Genomic DNA, 18886 nt, shown 5'->3' on the forward strand with positions numbered 1-18886 from the left:
ATTTTATACTCAAATACATAACAACATTAAAATGTAAAACATCGCACTGTGAGATGGATTCTGAAGTATGATTTAATTAGATTTAATTAGAAGGTGTGAATTAGTGTAGTGTGACATGCTTTATATAACAAGCCTGTATGTGTAAATTCTTTATATGGTGAATTCTAAATTGCTGCTAACTATAATGCAGTCTCATATATTTATATCGTGATTAAAAAGTTAAGTCCCTACATTTCTATGCTTGATCAGGGCATCTCTCTGAAAAGTCCAAAGGACTATTATTATTTATTCTCTTGCTTTTATGATCACCGGACTCTGTTATTATTTATTGAATTGTATGTAGTTCTCAAATTTTGCCTCCAACTACTTTTCATTATATTGAATCTGCTGATTCATGTTGTTAATTTTTATAGTTGGAGTGTAGCTAATATGTGTGTGTATATCTATTGTTTATATCCCTTAAGTTTCTTGTTAAGGTATATCATGTTCCTCAGTTTACAGATATGAGACATAATTGTTGTGCTCATTTAACCCATTTGGTTGAATGGCATTCAATAGGTAGATCCATCTAATCTCATATTGAAGTAGTAATTTTTCTTTGTCTCCACCTCGTATGCCAAGATTGATCTTCTGTACTCCAAAGCACTGTAAGTGGTTGGCTTTACCCTGATGGTATTTGTAAAAATGTTGTGCCACTGATGTAATAGTTTTTTTATTTTGTAAGTCCTTAGCTGCATTCTTTATATTGCGTACATGTTCCTGCAATCTTGTATGTAATTTGCGTGTCGTCATTCCGACATAGATCTTCGGATATTTGCAGCTCAGGACATATACTACTCCAGTGGTGTTGCAGTTAATGAAAGATTTGATGTCATGTACCTTGTTAAATCTGTCTTTAAATGTGGTAGTTTTTTTCAAAAATTTGCAACTTGTGCATGATCCACATGAATATGAACCATTGGGTATATTGCCCCTCTTAGTTCTTTTATTTTTATGCACGTAATGACTGGGATTAAGAAGATCTTTTAAGTTCTTTGTCCTTCTGTAGCTCACCTCTATCTTCGGTCCTATTCGTTTTTCCAATACATTGTCGGATTGTAGAATATGCCAATGTTTTTTGATTATTTTAATTATCTCATGGCTCTGTGCGTTGTATGTTAATACAAGTCTTGTTTTTCCATACTTCCGTCGGGATTTCGGTTTCAATAAGTCCTGTCGATTAGTTTTTTGGCTCTATATTTGGCCTTATTGATAGAGGATTTACTATATCCTCTCTGGCTGAGACGACTGGCTACTTCTGAAGCTCTTTTTTGATATAATTCATCTTCTGAGCAGTTCCTCCTAGTTCTTAAAAATTCCCCTATTGGAAGGGATTTGATTGTACATGGAGCATTTGCACTTGTGCTGAATAGTATTGTGTTGGTAGCCGTCTCTTTTCTGAATAAATCTGTTCCTAGCATTCCATTTGCTTTCTTGGAGATTCTCAAGTCCAAAAATGTAATTTCCATTTGGCTGCAATCATATGTTAATTTAATATTCAGATTGTTCTTATTCAAGATGTCTAGGAATATGTTGAGTTTTTTTTCGGTCATTCCCATATCATCAGGATATCATCTATGTATCCCAGCCAGAGAGGGATATGTTGAGTAAATACATCATTGTTAGCTGTGAAGTTTGCATTGTGTTCCCACCAACCTAAGAATAGGTTGGCGTACGTGGGTGCACAGGCAGTTCCCATGGCCGTCCCTCTACACTGCAGGTAGAATTGGTTGTTGAAGACAAAATAATTCTTTTTAAGTACGAATTCTAATAATTTTAAAATAAAATTAATGTGATTTTGATCTTCTTCATCCGTCATATTGAGGTAATATTGTACTGCCTCAAGGCCCAGATCATGTCTAATGCTAGTGTAGAGGGCTTCTACATTGGCTGTGACAAGCCACATGGAGGGTCCAATTTGGATATCTTGGAGTTGCTGTAAAGTCTCCATAGTGTCTTTAATAATAGACGGTATTCTCTCAATCTTATGTCAATGTATTTAATTGCTTTTTCCGTAAGTTTTTCATTACCAGACACTATTGGGCGTCCTGGTGGATGTTTTTGATTTTTGTGCACCTTAGGAATTAAATAGAAAGTGGCTACTTTTGGATAATTCACTGTCAGAAACCTTTGTTCCTTGTTAGTGATGGTATTGTTAACTGTAGCGTTGGTTATCAGATCATTATACTGAGTGTGGAACTGTTCAGTAGGATTGCTCCACAATTTTTTGTAGCAAGTCTGGTTAGTTAGCTGTTTGTCCACTTCTTTGAGGTACTGTTCGGTGGGCCAGATCACAATGTTGCCACCTTTGTCCGCTTTACGTATGATAACGTCGTTCCAGTCTTGAATTTCGGATATAGATCTTTTTTCCTGCTTAGTTAAGTTCATTGATGGTGGTCTTACTGGTAACTCAGATATTTCTTTACATACAATATTATTAAATATCTGTATACTTAGACTTTTTGAGGACATTGGTATATATTGTCTCCTCAAAAGTAATTTTCTTAGATATAATTGTATGTCTTTGATGTTTTCAAATTTGTCAAGTGAAACACTAGGGCAAAATGATAGACCTTTCGATAGTAATGAAATATGATCTTCAGATAGCATTTTCTTTGATAGATTCAGAATTTTCATTGTTTCATTTTTATTCTAGAGAAGGGGCTGGGACTTCTCTTGTCTGGCTTGCTCCCTTGTTGTGTTTCTCTTATACTTCTTGTCCTTGTTGCTTTTTTGTTGGCCCCCCTACCTCTTCTGGTGGGTCTGAATTTAAATTTGTGCCCTCCTCTAAAAAACTCTTCCTTTTTCTGATATCTGAATGAGTTGGGGTTTGATTGGAAGAGGTATGGGCAGATGGTTCATTATTGGGATTATCAGATTCCTCGCCTTCTGTCTCAGTATCGCTATGGATAATGGTTACTCTCTGGTGATTGAAAGTAATTTTGGAATTACATTTTCTTTTCCATTTATAAACTCTGTTATTCTGAAAATCCTCTATATCTCTGTTTAATTTTCCCATTTTAGTTTGCTTTATATCTGCCTCATACTTATCCAGTTCTTTTTGATATTTTTTATAAGAGGTTTCAAATTCTTTTAGTGTTTCAAATTGTTTGAGTTGTGCGTTCTGAGTTTTGATTAGTTCTTCAAGTCTATCATACTCTGCAATGTCATGCTTTATCAGAATGCTCATTAATTTATTGGAGCATTCTGATAATGCTGTTTCCCATTCAGTAGTCAGCTCTGCTTGTTTGAACTCAAATGCTGGGAACAGTTATATCCTTAGGCCCCTGGGAATTAAGTTTCTTTCAATATACTTGTCAAAGAAGTGGTGGTTCCACCACACTTTATCTTGCTTAAAGAGGTTCTTGTGGAGTTCTCGGAGTAATGTGTCTAATCTGTCAGGGGTTGGTTCTATGTTTTGAGTCTGGGGTTCATTAAATACCTCTTGAAAATCAGTTAGACGTTTATTATTTCTTGTGATTCTGTCTTGTTCTAACTTATTTGCCATGATAAATGTAAGTACTATAGTGTGCTCTATTAGATAAACCTAGATAAACTAGGCAATTTAATTCACCAAAAGAGAAAAACCAAGACTAATGGCACTACCATTGAATACACTTAGGATACTCTGTTATTGATAATAATGGTTATATAAACCTTAAAGTGATAGACAGAGTCAGGTGCTGTGTACTATTTTATTCTGAAAAGAAGAGAAAATTTCAATCCTATGATTGAAAGAAGTGTACACTTGTTTAGCACTCTCGCCTAAGGGAAAGTGGCTTTTATGTTAAAACAGTTAATTCCAGGAGAGAAACGGTCTTAACCGTAACAAATTAAAATTTAACCTTTATTAGGAATCATATTAAAATAATTGTACACAAACAAACATATATTGTTCTATTAAAAACACAAAATGTTAATGAGGATATAATGTGCAGCGTATTGTACTGGACACAGGAAATTGCTGATGGGGTTAATTCTTAACCTAGGATGAAGAATCCATAGCCAAGAAGAAATATACCCTATTGGATTGGATAATAGGCGGTGTTTTTGGATGTTAATATAGGTGTTTGGTGCGACTTAACATAAGTATACCATTTGCTAAGATCAATCGTACGCTATAATGGCATTCTCAGCTAAATAATAAACTGTTTATGTCACCTTGGTGTGTTTGTAACATTTGCTAAAAGTTAAATTGAATATGCGTTACTATGTTGCCACTCGTAATCCCATATGGGATTTAATAATTTTTGCCAGTTGTAATAATATATATAGATAGAACTGATGTTATAATCCTTCTTCATAAATTATTATCTATAGTTATTGATATTACTCGTGTTGGAAATAATATTTTATACATTCCCATATGATTTTTGGATTATGCGTTACTATTTTTGGCCACTCATAACACTGTATGAAAATAAAGAGGATATATACTCCTCCTTCATAAACTGTTATTTTTGGTTGTAGGTATTGTCCATGTAGAAGATAATATTATAAACGTTACCAAATCCTAACTATGCAAATATCTGCTAATGATTTATATAGATACTATTAAACATCTCTCAATTACAAGTTCAATCGTATTACTTGAATTTAGCTATAATTTACGTCCTTAATTTTCTATTCAAAGCAGGTTATTAGTCCTGCATTATGGTAAAGCTAGTGTCTAGTATAGCTGATTCTATTGGCTTCTAAAGTAGATACGTTTTGTACGTATAAATATAGAAATGTAACAGTTCTATAGATCTATTTGCAATAGTTTCCCATTTAGGTTGTATAATTATATCTACCGGTTCATTGATTATGGTGCCCAGTAACTCCACAGTATTCAATTATAAAAATTAACAAATAAAAAGTACCAAATATTCACAACAACTTTCTATTCAGCGATTAACTTATGTTATATTAACTGCCACAACAAAAGTATATTTCGCCACCAACATGGCTTTCTCAAAGGGTATGGCGCGGCGTTCGGCGTGGTCTTTTATTGACTCTCATCCCTCCCCTTGTAGTGACGTCATATCCTATCTGATTGAATGTTACTGTAAACCAATCACAGTAACTCTGACATTTAGACCTGATACTGACTAATTGCTTATTGGACCATTGCCTGTATTGAAGTTTCCAATATTCACAAAATGTTAATTGTAATGATTTTGTTATTTATGTTATTGACAACTTATTTTTGAATGTATCAAAAATAGTATTTGTATAAATGTATCTCACATACGAGGCAATTGTGTCTGTTTGTTACTACTTCAATACGAGATTAGATGGATCTACCTATTGAATGCCATTCAACCAAATGGGTTAAATGAGCACAACAATTATGTCTCATATCTGTAAACTGAGGAACATGATATACCTTAACAAGAAACTTAAGGGATATAAACAATAGATATACACACAAATATTAGCTACACTCCAACTATTAAAATTAACAACATGAATCAGCAGATTCAATATAATGAAAAGTAGTTGGAGGCAAAATGTGAGAACTACATACAATTCAATAAATAATAACAGAGTCCGGTGATCATAAAAGCAAGAGAATAAATAATAATAGTCCTTTGGACTTTTCAGAGAGATGCCCTGATCAAGCATAGAAATGTAGGGACTTAACTTTTTAATCACGGTATAAATATATGGGACTGCATTATAGTTAGCAGCAATTTAGAAGTCACCATACGAATTTACACATACAGGCTTGTTATATAAAGCATGTCACACTACACTAATTCACACCTTCTAATTAAATCTAATTAAATCATACTTCAGAATCCATCTCACAGTGCGATGTTTTACATTTTAATGTTGTTATGTATTTGAGTATAAAATATCGATTTTTAAGGCCAGTATTATTAAGACACTAGCCACATTATAATTAATTGTAATATGTACTTGGTCATCCTCACATTCAGTAGGTTTTTTCACGGTTTCTTCACATTTTTTTACAAAGGTGTCATTCACTTTCACACTTTGTTTATTATTTATTCTCATTGCCATCACTCCCTGACCCCATTCACAATAAGTCTCTACATTAATCAATATCATGTAGGTACACTATTGTACCATGGACTGTTCATCTTAATGAAAATCACTTCTCTTATACCGGGGTGTATATAATAACTGGAAGAAATAAGTTATGTATTATTACTCTTTATTATTATTATTGTAGCAATAGGATCTAAAGATAAAACAACTACGTTTCTGATGGGATGTGCAATCATCAATGGTCTCCCGGGAGATTAACCCATGAACCGTATGCATGATACACATTTTAGTGGCAGATAAGAATGTGATCAGAATATTTTATGCCTTGATATGAGAGACCATTCCTATTCAACCAGAATTAACAGATAGCAGATCGCTTAATAATACGTAATTAAAAAATGTGAATCATTTTGATACCATCAGAATATCCCAACAGAGTAACTAGCTATATATAATATATCTAATTTTATTATCCCAAGAATATTTCTTGTTAATAACAAACAGACACAATTGCCTCGTATGTGAGATACATTTATACAAATACTATTTTTGATACATTCAAAAATAAGTTGGCAACAACATAAATAACAAAATCGTTACAATTAACATTTTGTGAATGTCGGAAACTTCAATACAGGCAATGGTCCAATAAGCAATTAGTCAGTATCAGGTCTAAATGTCAGAGTTACTGTGATTGGTTCACAGTAACATTCATTCAGATAGGATATGACGTCACTACAAGGGGAGGGATGAGAGTCAATAAAAGACCACGCCGAACGCCGCGCCGTACCCTTTGAGAAAGCCACGTTGGTGGCGAAACATGTCAGGGCTTAGCTAGTTGTTATGCTAAAAGCAGAACTTTTTAGATAGCAGATGTTGTGAGGAACTACCGCTCTCAATAGCTTTGCTAAAAACTTTATGACACATTATTTAACGGCTGATAGCCGATATTATAGATATATTGTGGGCAATTTCTTAAACAAAGCTAGCGGGACAAAATATACTTTTGTTGTGGCAGTTAATATAACATAAGTTAATCGCTGAATAGAAAGATGTTGTGAATATTCGGTACTTTTTATTTGTTAATTTTTATAATTAAATACTGTGGAGTTACTGGGCACCATAATCAATGAACCGGTAGATATAATTATACAACCTAAATGGGAAACTATTGCAAATAGATCTATAGAACTGTTACATCTCTCTATATATATATATATACGTACAAAACGTTTATTACTTTAGAAGCCAATAGAATCAGCTATACTAGACACTAGCTTTACCATAATGCAGGACTAATAACCTGCTTTGAATAGAAAATTAAGGACGTAAATTATAGCTAAATTCAAGTAATACGATTGAACTTGTAATTGAGAGATGTTTAATAGTATCTATATAAATCCTTAGCAGATATTTGCATAGTTAGGATTTGGTAACGTTTATAATATTATCTTCTACACGGACAATACCTACAACCAAAAATAACAGTTTATGAAGGAGGAGTATATATCCTCTTTATTTTCATACAGTGTTATGAGTGGCCAAAAATAGTAACACATAACACATAATCCAAAAATCATATGGGAATGTATAAAATATTATTTCCAACATGAGTAATATCAATAACTATAGATAATAATTTATGAAGAAGGATTATAACATCAGTTCTATCGATATATATTATAACAAGTGGCTAAAATTATTAAATCCCATATGGGATTACGAGTGGCAACATAGTAACGCATATTCAATTTAACTTTTAACAAATGTTACAAACACACCAAGGTGACATAAACAGTTTATTATTTAGCTGAGAACGCCATTATAGCGTACGATTGATCTTAGCAAATCGTATACTTATGTTAAGTCGCACCAAACACCTATATTAACATCCAAAAACACTGCCTATTATCCAATCCAATAGGGTATATTTCTTCTTGGCTATGGATTCTTCATCCTAGGTTAAGAATTAAGCCCATCAGCAATTTCCTGTGTCCAGTACAATACGCTGCACATTATATCCTCATTAACATTCTGTGTTTTTAATAGAACAATATATGTTTGTTTGTGGACAATTATTTCCTCTTCTTTTGAGGACACATTTTGTTTTTGCTTGAGCACAACCGTTTACTTTCAACTTGCAATATTGCTTATTGCAACCTGTGCAAACTTGAGTGCATCACTTGTAATCTGGCCCTATATTACCAACACGATTGATGCAACATTATGGATGTTGTGATATTATTGTTTTACACAGTCACAGTAACATTTTTAGTGATGCTTTGAGTTGCCAAATTATGGTTAATTCTCTGAAAATGATGCTCTGTTATATTATCTCATCCACCTAAATCACTGATCTACATCAGCTTCTCTGCTCTGCCATTCTCTACACTGGCGCTTGATACACTCCAGAAAACAAATTCATCTATTTATTAACCCTAACTTAAAAGCACTCAACAGTCTCACTCCCAACTATATTTCCTCTCTCATCTTCAAATATTCCATAACCCGTCCTCTTCAATCAACTTTTGACCTACTTCTCTACACTCCTATTATCTCTATGTCCCTCTTCCGTCTCCAAGACTTCTCACGTGCTGCTCCTATCCTCTGGAACTCTCTACCCTAATCCATAAGACTGTTTCCAACCATGTATAGCTTCAGATGCTTCATGAAAACACACTTATTCAGAGAGGCTTAAAGGGACAGTACACTGTAAAATTGTTTTTATATGAATGTATTTTCAATTACTTGTTATACCAGCTGCATAGTATTAAATGTTGGAGAAATGGAATTTTCAGGTTTATTTGTGTATATGAAGTAGCTGGTTTGTGCTTTTAAACCACAGTCTATTACAATGGGTTGAGTTTCAGGTAATATCAGATTTCATTATGTTATCACTTTGTGTACACAGATTTGTTTTCTTTTTTTTTCCAATGGTTTTTATTGGTTTTGTATAATAAATCAGTACATATAAATCCAACAATAATACGAAGTTACAAAAACAGATCTGTGATTACAGAGAAATTGTCGTTTGTTCCATATTGTTACAAAGTTACGAGCCATTATAAAAATATTTCTAAGTTCTTTGCTTCAGTTTGTAGTTCACGAACAAAACAAGTCTAAGAATTATTCCTAGCTATAAAATTATAAAAACATTAGATAATTAAATTAGAGCATAGGAGCATAGGTCCCTTGTGAGTAGTAGTATAGGTAATCTAGTAACTGTCAGCTTCAGTCGGGTGTCCGGTCCTCAAGTCTAGTGCTTAAGTATTGGTGTTTTATTGTTTCCCAGTAAAACTTTATATCTAAAAATACTTCTAGTCTTTGAGTTCTGAAGTAACCATATTTCTCCAATATTAATGTTTCCTCCATATGGATTAGCCATTCTGATATTGTAGAAGCAGTGGGATTTTTCCAATTTCTAGCTAACATGGTTTTGGCTGAGTTAAGGATGAATTGTAAGAGGCATTGGCGAATTAGGCACAATCTCAGAGGGGGGAGGTTTAGTAACACAATGATGGGCTTCAAGCTAAAGGTGGGGGTAAACAGGTGTTGTAATAGGGATTCTATATGGTTCAAGAAAAATTGGAGGGCAGGACAACTCCACCACATGTGGAGCATCGTTCCCTTTAGGCCACAACCCCTCCAGCATTTATCAGATGATGTGGGGTATATACTTTTTAAATGCGTGGGGGTGAGGTACCACCTTGATAATACCTTGTACTTCAGTTCTATTAATTTTGCTGATGTGGATACTATTTTAGTTAGATAGTAAATTTGTTTCCATGTCTGTCTATCTATTTCGGTTTTGAGTTCTGTTTGCCATTTATGTGTGAATGTCGTCATCTCTGCGTTGGTGCTAGCTTACAGTATGGATTTAGCTATAGACAGAGAGTGTCTAAGTTTCCCTTGAGGTAGGCACTGTGATTCAAAGAAGTTGGGGTTCTGGTCCAGTCTTGTCTATATTCAGACGTGTCTACCAAGTGAAGCAACTGTTTGTATTTGAGCCATTGAGAGAAGGCACCATTTAGATATTCCGTTAGTTCGTGTCTAGGCTTCACTTTAGAGCCAGCTAATAAGTTATATATTGGGATTTCAGGTTGGGTTAACAGGACTTTTGTATATTCTAATCCCCCTAAGAATGCAGCATTTGGGGAAATCGTGATAATGGGGATCTGAGAGAGGAAATATGAGGATGCATTTTTATGATCTTATCCCAGATAGAGAACACATTTTCATAGAGGGAGTATTTGCTGTATCTGTTCTATGGGTTTTGGGGATCCAACACAATACCCCAGCATTTGGGACTCTCAGGATATGGGAGTCTATTGTTATCCAAGCTTTGGTGTGTGAGTTTCTATGCCAATCAAGTATTCTTTGGAGGCCTATTGCTCTATAATATGTTTCTAAACATGGGGGACCCAGTCCTTCCTCCCCCTGTGATCTGTACAGAGTGTTTCTGTTTATTCTGGGTTTTATCAGTCCCCAAATATATTTGTTCAACTTGCCACCTGGTAAGAAATGGTGTGGGAATTTTGGTAGGAACCGCTTGCATTATGTACAATATTCTGGGTAAGGTGGTCATCTTTAGTGTTTGGATCCTAACTAACCAGGAGAGAGGTTGCGTTGACCAAGATTTTTAGTCAGTTTGGGTAGAATTAAATAGGGTAGAGTAGTTTAGTTTAAAAAGCAATCTGTCGTTAGGGGTGAGATTTATACTGAGGTATTTTAGTGCTTTAGTTTGTAGTTTATTTGGGCATTGACTCGTCAATATGCTTAATTCTGTCTTGGGAATATTGATATTCAATAGTTCTGATTTGGAGTAATTTATCGAAAAGTTTGAGAGTTCCCCGAATATTTTGAATTTGTTAGTGATGGCTGATAGGGAGGAATGTGGCGTAGTAAGGGACAGCAAAATGTTGTCAGCATAGAGTGATACTTTGTACTCATTTTTGCCTAAGGGTATTCCTTTGATATGTTCATTCTGTCTAATACGAGACGCTAAGTTCTCTATGTTGAGGACAAATAACAAGGGAGAGAGTGGGCATCCTTGCCTCGTACCATTACCTATTTGGAATTTATCTGATAAAAGTCCATTGATCCTAACTTTAGCAGATGGGGTGCAATATTGCGCTTGAATTTTATTTATGGTTTTGTCCCCAAAGCAGAATTTTTTAAGTGTGGAGAAAAAGAAATCTCAGTTTAACCGGTCAAAAGCCTTTTCTGATTGTTTTGGCGTATTCAATTAGCTGTAGGGCTCTAATGGTATTGTCTCTGGCTTCCTTTCCTGCCACAAATCCAGTCTGATCTGTATGTGTCAAAGTTGGTAGAATTGGGTTTATGCGTGATGCTAATATTTTTGCTAGTATCTTAAGGTACGTATTTAGGAGTGAAATGGATCTATAATTAGAGGGGGAATCTTGAGCTTTACCAGGTTTGGGAATGACTGAGATGTGTACTTTTTTCATTAATATTGGGAGCTGCTCTTTGTTGACTAATGTATGGAATAAAGATAATAATTGGGGTATTAATGTGTTTTTAAAAGTTTTATAATATTTGTTTGTTAGACCATCAGGGCCGGGACTCTTGCCAGAAGGCAAGTCTTTAATGGCAGCTAGTAACTCTTGGGCCACGATGGGTTCGTCTAAAGCTATCTTTTGCTGTTCTGTGATTGTGGGTAGGTCTACCGATTCTAAATACGATTCTATATTTGATTTTTAAGGAGGTTTTATTGCCTTTGATAAATAATATATGTGATCATAGTATTTCCTAAAGGTCTCAGCTATTTCACGACTCTCATGTTTCACCTTCCCTTCACTGTCCGGAACTACCGGTAGTGCAGCCGTCGCGACTGCGACCGGGCCCGTGAGGTCCCCCTTAAGAGGGGGGCAAGCTTCAGAAATTTTTTAAATCTTTTTTTTTATTAAGCACAACGTTGACCTGGCTGCCACAGTGTGCACATTCAGACTGTGTCCACTCTCTGACTAGGGGTTTAGAAAGTGCTGTGAAAGGTTTACGGTAATGATCCCATTCCCTAACTGTGACATCTGGTGCATTGGTGGTTGGCTCCTCCTCCGCTCCTGACTGACTGCACGTGTAGTCAGTCAGTGAGAGAGAGCGGTGCAACCGTGCAGAGGCAGCGAGCTGAGCGATGTGGGGCCTAAGGGCGACTAGAGACAGTCACAGTTAGTCAAGTGTGAGTGCCTGCCTGACCTGTACAGTAAAGTAACAACACCCATACTTTATTGGTGCAGTGCAGGAAACAGCCATAACTAATGGCTTATGGCACCGTGATTTATTGTGTGAAACCATTAACTGAGCTCTGTTGCTCAGTGCAATGCAGACCTGCAACTTAGTTCTTATTGATAGTAAACATGACTGGTGAGTGACGGTGTATAATAGTAAAACGTCTTTACTATTATACAACATCACTCACCGGTTATGTTTACTATCAATTAGAACTAAGTTGCAGGTCTGCATTGCACTAAGCAACTGAGCTCAGTTCAAATGTAAACATGACCGCTGCCTGCATATTACCCTCAGAATCCCATACTGGTAAAACCTACAAACAGCCCTTTGTATAACAGCAGGTACCACAGTGCCACAAACATAACCTGTTTTAAACCCTTTGTATATGTTAAGAGTGCGATCTGTAAATACAATAATACACATGACCTGCTTAAAACACAGTGACAGACTTGTAAATGCCAAATAATCTGTGTAAAACAACATAAGCTACTGGCATGGCGACTGAAGACAGGTATATTTCCTATTACTGCCCTATTACATGACCCCTCACCCTATAACTGCCCTTCCCTGTACCTATCACTGCCCTATTACATGACCCCTCCCCCTATAACTGCCTTGTACCTATCACTACCCTATTACATGACCCTTCACCCTATAACTGCCCTGTAACTATCACTGCCCTATTACATAACCTCTCACCCTATAACTGCCCTGTACCTATCACTGCTCTATTACATGACCCCTCACCCTATAACTTCCCTGTACCTATGACTGCCCTAGAACATGACGCCTCACCCTATAACTGTCCTGTACCTATCTTTGCCCTATTACATGACCCCTCACCCTATAACTGTCCTCTACTTATTACTGCCCTATTATATGACCCCTCACCCTATAACTGCCCTGTACCTATTACTGCCCTATTACATGACCCCTCACGCTATCATTGTAGGTTTAAAATTACAGCTTTTTTGTATGCATGTTATTATCCAGAAAAAAAAACAAATTCTTCCCAGGCTTGCAAAGGTAGTATTGGTTATAGAAAAGCTATATACACCAGAGACGACCACTGGAATCAACCTCCCAGTGTGTGGAGGGAGAGAACCCAGCCCATTTAAATGGGTGTTCTCAATACTTATGCTCATGTGCTATCTGCTAATGTTCATGTAAACATTTTCCTAATGTTGTGTTGCTATTTACCTACTAGTTCTTTCATTCTGGTCACTTTTTTGTGTTGTGATGCTTTTTTTGTACTTCTGCTTCTGGTATGTGCCTAGATAATTGTATGTGTAGTGACCTTGGGCTCAGGTGTATAGTAATATTCTTGAGGGGAATGAGGCCGGTGCTTAGTGTACAGGCCTTGGGTTTTAACCAATAACCATCACTTGGCTTTTCCTGAATCTAGGCCAGCAAACCAAGCATTTACATTACTCTAAAAGTGTGTGTGCGTGTGTGTGTGTGTGTATGTATGTAAGCAGTGTGTATGTAGTATGTATGTAAGCAGTGTGTATGTAGTGTGTGTGTATGTAAGCAATGTGTATGTATGTAAGCAGTGTGCATGCAGTATGTGTGTATACAGTATGGGTGCCATGTACTAAGAGGCGGGCGGACAGCTTCTTAACTCGCGAAGCTGTCCGCTTGCCTCCGCTACACACGGGCAGCGGATCTATTGATCCGCTTGCCCGTATGTATCATTACACACTCATCAGAGTGTGTAATGCCTGCCCCTTCAATCACGCGACTGAAGGGGCTGTCAATCACCGAGAGCGAGCGTGCTCTCAGTGATTTTGCTTTGCCACCTAAGAGGTGGCGTAGGGTGTAGGAAGCAGCGGTCTAATGACCGCTGCTTCTTACATTGCGGGAAGCAGGCTCGCATATGCGAACCTGCCCCGCAAAGGCTCCAGAGCAGCTTTCGCTGCTTCGTACATGGAGCCCTATGTATGTAGTGTGTGTGTGTATGTAAGCAGTGTGTATGTATGTAGTGTTTGTGTGTATATAAGCAGTGTGTATGCAGTATATATTTAGTGTGTATATGTAAGCAGTGTGTATGCAGTATGTATGTAGTGTGTGTGTGTGTGTGTGTATGCATGAAGGCCTTTTAAAAGGAAAGTAGTGGTTTGCGTTTGTGTTTAAAAATTCACACTTTATCACTATTGCTGAGATTGCCTGCCAAGTAATGTCCAGAGTACAGTTTACATTACCTTAATTAGAAAGTGTTTGTGTGTGTGGTTTTTTTTTTAATGTCAATGTATCAAAATCATGCTTCTTGGATTCTTGCACCGGGGCCCTGAGGTTTCTAGTTACGCCTCTGTATATTATACTATCTCTCTTGGAAAAAAGGATATCCATTGTCCCATTCTGTGTGACTGTATAGTCCTTCAATTCCTAATTCTTTTCTTGTTCATTGTAATGTCTTTTGTCTTCTAAGTCTCCGCTGCTGAGGGGGGAAAGGCTGGTGAATTTCTTTGCCGTTTTCTGTTTACTTTCTGCCAGTGAGTGCGTTGAGGTTGCGGAGGATATGAAGGTTTGTTTCCAGATGGTGTGCCTTTCTCCTGCAGGTGTGGTAGTGAGGGTGGTGGAATGCTGAGAGCCCTGCAGAACTCCCCTAGATCCTCCGCATTTCTGTTACAATTGTATTATCTTTATTTCATTTGAGGCTGAAAGGATAACCCCATCTGTATGTGATTTTGTGCTCACGTAGATGTTCTGTCAGGAACTTTGCCTCTCGTCTGTTAGAAAAAGTCACTGGGCTCAGGTTAACATATATTTGGATTGATCTTCCTTCAAAAAGAATAGGTGTGACCTTCCTGGCTGCTTGGGTGATGAGTTCTTTGTCTTGGTATTTATGAAATTTTAGGACTATGTCCCTAGGTGATTCAGAGTCTCGCGGCTTAGGTCTTAATGCCCTGTGAGCTCTGTCTAATTGGTAAAGTGGTGAGGAAGGATCATTTGTTAGGTGCTGGAACAGTTTTTGTAGGTAATGAGGAATGAGGTCTCCCGTTACGGTTTCAGGAATACCTCTGATTCACAGGTTCTGCCTTCTGCCCCTGTTATCCAAGTCCTCTAGTTGACGTTTGAGTTGCTGTATTTGAATATCCTGTATAGAAAGACATCCCACTTGTTGTAGAAGTGTATTGAAGTCTTCCTTGGTTGTGAGTGAGGTGAGATCCGCTCTAGTTAAAGCAGCATTAATTTCTGTGTCAGAGTCTGTGGGATTTAGAACATGGGTAGATACTTCTTGCTCAGAGTCCATTTCTTGTCCTTGTGATGTGCTCAGGGCTTTGAAGTGTGTGTTTAGTTTAGTTGTAGTGGCAGAGTTAGCTTTAGGTGCCTTATCCTCTTTGGGCTGTCTCCTGGCAGCCATGTTGCCGAATATTGAAATGCTGTTATGAGGTATGTAGCAGGGAAATTATATCTGCTTGCTGGGTAGATATCAATAAATTTAGTGGCCCCAATGAGCGATAGTGATTATAATTATGAAGTTTTAGTAGGTTCTGACTTCCTATTTATATTTTATGGCGCCCTTGTGTTGGTCGCTATGCAGTGCACCTTGGAGGCGTTATTTATATTTCCTTATAGGCCCAACTGCATTGTAAGTTGGGAGCCCTAAAGCAACCTTCTGTAGCTACTGTGCTATTGTTAAGGGCCTCTCCCGGTCTTACTGGGTCTGTAATATTTATTTATCTGCAGTTGTAGTAGGTTCTGGCTTCCTATTTTGTGGCACCCTTGTGTTGCCCTAATGTCGCTATGCAGTGCACTTTAGGGGCCTTATTTATATTTTCCTTGTAGGCCCAACTGCGTACTTAGGTAGGAGCCCTAGTGCAACCTCTTGTAGCTATTGTGCTTTTGTTAAGGGCATTTCCCGGTCTTACGGGGTCTGTATTATTTATTATTATATACCCTTTGCTGAAGAGGTAGTTTCCCCTTATCTTTCTATGTGCGCAACTCATTTTACTTGGGTCTGTTGAGGCCTGCTGGATCTCAGTTTCCCTACCCACTCCCTGAGGCAATCTTTTAAGACTCCGTTTAGGGGGCCACTGCTGCAGGTGTCTTGTATATGTGGTCACTTGCCTGTAGGGAGTATGACAAGGACCAGATCGGAAACCGTTAAATGAAACTTGCTCAGTGTTGAGGCTTCCCTCCCGGTGGCTCCGGTAAGTTGGCGGTCTTTTTAGGAGTCTTATACCAACCTCAAGCAGACGTGCTTATTGATGGGGTATTTTTCAGGAGATGATAACAGGTTTACATACCGTGGCTTTGTCCCTTAGCGTAACTTGTTACGGAGCTCCAACTAAATGAGACTTTCCATGTCGGCAATCGACTCCACCCCAACAGATTTGTTTTCTTATCTTATATTTGTCTGGGAAACCAAAGCTCAATACTTGGACAGAACAATGGGAAATTATCATTTCATTACTTAATTACTTAACTATCCTGCACCCCACTGAGAGTGTAATTTCTTCTGCTGGCTGTGCTTACTTAGGCTATTCAATAGCTGAGACTCCAGTATACAAACTTTTACTATAGGTGGGGATACCACAGGCTAAATCAGCTATTTCAAATGCCAAAATAGGGGTAAAGGAGCTATTTGTAAACAAATAAATACACTCCAGCAGGTAAAATGGATCATTGGGAACAATTTAAAGGGGAGAAATTTTTTGGGTGAACTGTCCCTTTAACATCTTTCTTTCTAACCAAAATAATTCTTGAACTGCCTGACTCACTGCTGCAACTACAATCCATGTGACAAGCTACCCCAAACCATATGTCTCTTCACCCTCAATCTGTAGACTGTAAACTCTTCAGACCAGGGCCCTATTCCTCCTGTACTAAATTGTTTAGTCTGTTATATTTTTGTATCTTAACACAAATCCTTGTCATTGTATACCCCTATCTCTGTTCCCAGCACTACAGGATTTTGCAGCGCTATACAAATAAATGATAATAATAATTATTATCTGGCAACATAAAATGTTATTTGCTGCAGTGTTGGTTATAGTTATAAATATCTGATCAGGTAATATTGTATAAGGGAGGACAAAGTAGACTTGTAGTCCTTGTTTTTACTGTCACTGCTACATGTTCTACAATTAGATTAGAAAGCTTTATTATTCTAGAATATTGAGCTGCAATATAGACACAACATATTGATGGTGCTTCATCAGTACATAATATAAAATGTGTACCAATCATTTTCAATCTGGTAGAAGTCTTTTGGGTTCATTTGTAGTACTATGTTAGTGCCAATAGGGCATTGTTTTTGCCTCAGTGCTGCATCTTGATCTGTTGTCATTGGAACCATGGATGATATTGTGCATGACATATTCAGTTAAAGGGACATGATACCCAAATGTTGAAGCACTTGAAAGTGATGCAGCATAGCTGTAAAAAGCTGACTAGAAAATATCACCTGAACATCTCTATGTAAAAAAGAAAGATATTTTACCTCAAAAGTTCCTCAGTAGCCACATCCCATTGTAAAGGACTTCAAAGCAGCAAATCAGTATGTCTGCCCCGGGACAGCGAAAGGAGCGAGCTTACGTGCACACTCATTTTATTTCCCTATTTAGTTTAAGGAAGTTTACTATGAAATCTCATGAGAGTTAAGTCAAATCTCATGAGATCACAGTAAAAGAGTTCATGACCTCAGCACTGTTGATGCTGATTGGCTGCTGTTCATTTATTCTTTTTTTTTTTTTACCTGCAGCTGGGCAGCAGCTGACTATAACTTTTTACACAGAACTTACTCTACTGGGCTGAGGAAGTTGTGAGGTAAAATATCTTCCTTTTTTACATAGAGATGCTCAGGTGATATTTTCCTGTCAGCTTTTTACAGTTATACTGCATCAGTTTTAGCATATGAGTATTATTTCCCTTTAAAAGCAAGTTCATATACAGAATACAGTGATTACACAAGCCTATGCACTGCACAAAAAACATTATTTTTCAACTTATTTTGTATAGTTTTAATATTATTTTCCTCTGTTACTATCTGAGATTGTGTTGACATAAGCAAAGCATAATATTATTTTAGCAGGTAACTTTAAAAAAAAAAATCATTATCATATTTGCTATATTTTAAAGAAGTAAATTAAATGGATAATTTTTTATATTTGAACCAGCACAATATGGTTAAAATTAGATTTTGAACAAATGTTTGTGTTACTTAGTGTGTATATTCACTGCAATAAACTATCCAACATAACCATAACACATTTTTGTGGAAAATGTTTGATGTTTGGGTTTATTTAACTCTTTCATATGTCATAGTTTAAAATGTTGACAGTTACCTTTAAAACCTCATAACACTTAGTTAAATACAAATTTGTCTGACTTTTGCTGATTCACAGAGTTGTTTGATATACAAACAGCCAAATACATTATTGGATGAAACAGTCAAAAAATTAATGATTGCATGATGAAATCGATTTGTTAATTTGTCCATGCTTGGTGCCAAAAGAGGTACCGGAATGGGGGGGGGGGGGGGAGGTACATTGGTTAATACATTTCTTTGTTTGTAATGATGTACAGGGGGTCTTACCATTCAGTTATTTGTCTGTTGTCCCCTGTCCAATCCTGCCATAGTATTGCTAATGACTGA

The sequence above is a fragment of the Bombina bombina genome, chromosome 5 (assembly GCF_027579735.1).
Source record: "Bombina bombina isolate aBomBom1 chromosome 5, aBomBom1.pri, whole genome shotgun sequence".
Taxonomy (NCBI): domain Eukaryota; kingdom Metazoa; phylum Chordata; class Amphibia; order Anura; family Bombinatoridae; genus Bombina; species Bombina bombina.